The 3,244-nt window shown below is 32.3% G+C and overlaps 1 long non-coding RNA gene across 1 annotated transcript; it reads left to right on the top strand.

Moving 5' to 3' along the window:
- The first annotated feature begins 1,506 nt into the window (after positions 1-1,506).
- LOC120086601 (uncharacterized) lies at positions 1,507-2,965 on the top strand. The gene is made up of 4 exons (XR_005484267.2): positions 1,507-1,641; positions 1,782-1,897; positions 2,162-2,294; positions 2,427-2,965. It is a non-coding gene; the product is annotated as an uncharacterized LOC120086601 (long non-coding RNA).
- Positions 2,966-3,244: the final 279 nt, after the last annotated feature.

The raw sequence follows: 3,244 nt of genomic DNA on the forward strand, positions 1-3,244 counted from the left end.
CCAGATCCAACATTAGTTTTGAGTTTGGAGTTCTGATTTGAAGAGTTTCATTGGAAAAAAAACACCCGAAATGCTTGATCAAAAAGAAATTCTATAAGATGGGTGTGATGATGGGAGCTACAGGTGTAGGTATACTTGTCAAATTTGTGCCTTTGTTGTCTATGTTAGATACCTGAAGAAAGGAAGGTTTGTTTAGAGCCTCCACAAGAGAATTCTTGGTGAGTTCGACTTGGGATCACTTAGGGTTTTCCACAAATGTCGAGAGGTTGCCGTTAGAAATTTTCATAGCCTAATTGTGGAGTTGATTGAAATTGGATCAAGAATGAGACGTTGATGCATTGTTGGCAATGAATTAATCGACGACTAATTCTAATCTCTGTACAATATGCTTAGCACTTGTATTCTGAACATGAGTGACTAAATTATATTGTAGTTCTAGGGTTTGATTGATTTCAATTGTTTATGGGTGATTCTTAATTATTTTGATTAATTGAATGCATTGGTCTCTTATCATGTTTGCGTTTTTCCAATTGAATGTTTGTTCACCATTTGATTGATTTAGGACTTTTAAATATACTATACTTGAGAAAGAGATTTTTAAACTGGAACTAGCATGATAAACTGACATTGGAATATGAATGAGATTGATAGGAAAACGTGAGAGGTTAAGAATGAAGAGGATTAATGCTATGTCTTTTAGTTTGAATTGCATGAAAATAGAATTGATTTTTAGACATTAGAAAGGGTTGAGCTCGTAAGAGGAAACTTAGATCTTCTAGGCCTAAGTTGATACATTGAATTAATTGAAAGAAAATATTTTGAATCCATAATAATGTTGAATGAGATCAATACCCTAAGACAATCTGGTCAAATGAATCCTTACTTTGAACATTTATTTGCTTTCTTTAGTTTTATGTTTAAAAAATCATCCTGTTTTGATTTCTTAAATAAAGTCGAAAAGATTGCTTGATAGCTAGTTAAATTAAATAACTAATTCTCTGAGGACGACAACCAATTTATTTGGATTTTATTACTTCGATGCATACACTTGTACGTGTCATATGCTTCCACTACAACTAACAAAAGAAGAATCTCAATCAACCACCATAAAATATTTCATTGATCTGGGGAAGAAGGAGACGGAGGAGGAGGAGAAAGAAAAAGAAAGAGATGGGAGAGGAAAAAAAATAAAGGAATTGAAAAATTGATTGCAGAAGAAGAAAGAAAAAACGTGTCTACAAAAAGAATGATGGAAGAAATCCAAGAACTCAAAAAAGGCCAAAAGAGTGTAGAACAAGAACAAAAAGATTTGAAACAAGACAAAAAAGAAACCACAAGTTTGTTGAATACCATTATGGATGGCCTGAAGGATAGACTTCCATTTGTAAATCTTCCACAACAAGAAGAAAAAGAGCATGAACAGAGTGTGGAGAAAAAGAAGGCTCCTTCTTCTAGCCTTCAAGTTTTGGAAGAAAATGATAATATCGATGAAATGGTGGAGTATGCAAAAAAATTTATATCTGGGATAAGTCCTTGGTATGTGGTAGTCTATTTTTTTAATTGTAACTATACATTTACTAACTATAAAATTGCCTTTTCTCGTAGATTGAAATTGGAAATGAATAACAAAATGAAGGAAAGGTTTGTACAGATAGATAATGATAGATGTCTATCATTGTCTATCACTATTATCTTTGTATTTGATTTGTGTTTTGTTGTTATAGAAATCTCATCGTTTCATTAACTTAAACTTTGTGTTTGATTTGTGTTTTTTGTTGTAGGAATCTGACATCCAAACACAACAGCATGAAACTCAAAATGATTTGGAACCTATTCCAACTTTAGATTTGGAAACTTCAAAAATACGAGAGTTTTCAGTAGAGTTGGAGGATGCTCAGTAAGACCAAAACACAAGAAAAGGAAAAGAAAAATGTTTCATTCTTTCTCTTAAGCTACTTTGTCTTAGACTTAATGTTTATGGACACTGATAGATAGTGATAAACTTCCATAGACACTGATAGAAGTCTATTATTGTCTTTCAGTGGTTGATTATTTTCTTAAGCTTAGCTACTACTTTGTTATTAATGATAGTGTAGTCTTCTATCTTATTATTAAGTTTCTTAAGTTTAGAACTATATTGCTTTCTATCATATGCTTGTAGGAAGTTGAAGTTGAAGGACAAGAAGTTGAAGTTCAAGAAAGAGTGAAAGAAGAAATTGAAGAAGAAGAAGAACTTGAAGAAGAATAGAACAAAAAAAAGGGAAAGAAAGTCAAAATATAGAAGTGAGAAAGAGGTATATGTATATATACACAGTGATCGTTGTCTATCACAATCTATCATTGATAGACAGTGATAAGCAACTATCACTATCCCTCAGACACATGATAATAATAGTCTTTTTAACTTCAATTTTTTTTTCTTGCAGCAAATCTATGAAGAAGAGGAACTTGAAGAACATCAAGTAGAAGAAGAGAAAATTAAGGATGAACAAGTTGAGCAGGAATAACAAATTAAAGAAGATACTGATTAGGAAGAGAATGAAGAGATTGAAAGAATAGGAAAAAACAAAAAAAAAAAAAAAAGGAAGCAAGTTGCTGAAGAGAATGGAAAGCATAAAAAGTTTAGATCGAAGGTGGTAGAAGACAAATATGTTCAGAACGAGAGACCAAAGAGATGGAAAAAACCAATGAAAAAGACAATAAACAATAAGAATAAGAATGAAAAGAAGGTCTCCTCAAAGAAGAAACCTGAGAAGAAGAAGGACTCCCCACAGAGGATAGTAACAAAAAAATTGATGGTGGAAATTGCTCCAAGCTTCGACCTGAAGATTTCTCAACTAAAATCTCAATCTCAATTCTAAAACTTTTGCTTTGGCAAAATTTCTTTGTAGTTGAAAATTAAATGCTTTTGCTTTGTGAACATGTTTCGATATATACTTGTTAGACAATTAACAACTTTTGTTAAGTATTTTTGTCACACCCCCCTTCCAAATTCACCTCTTTCTCAAGGAGGAAGATGTGAGGACAGCAGATGCGAACTCTCTTATGACATCTATTGTCAATTGAATCTGTTAAACTAGCATCTTAAGAATTTGTTTTGCTTTAGGCTTTAACCTGTAAACTTGTATATTAGCAAATCTATCACGGAACACAACTTAACTCATCTCAACATCTACTCCTGTATCAACATTACAACCTTGAATACAACTTATTACAGACCAAGCTCTGACTTTACCTCTAGGGG

The sequence above is a fragment of the Benincasa hispida genome, chromosome 9, assembly GCF_027475165.1.
Source record: "Benincasa hispida cultivar pf3 chromosome 9, pf3_genome.v1.1, whole genome shotgun sequence".
Lineage (NCBI taxonomy): Eukaryota > Viridiplantae > Streptophyta > Magnoliopsida > Cucurbitales > Cucurbitaceae > Benincasa > Benincasa hispida.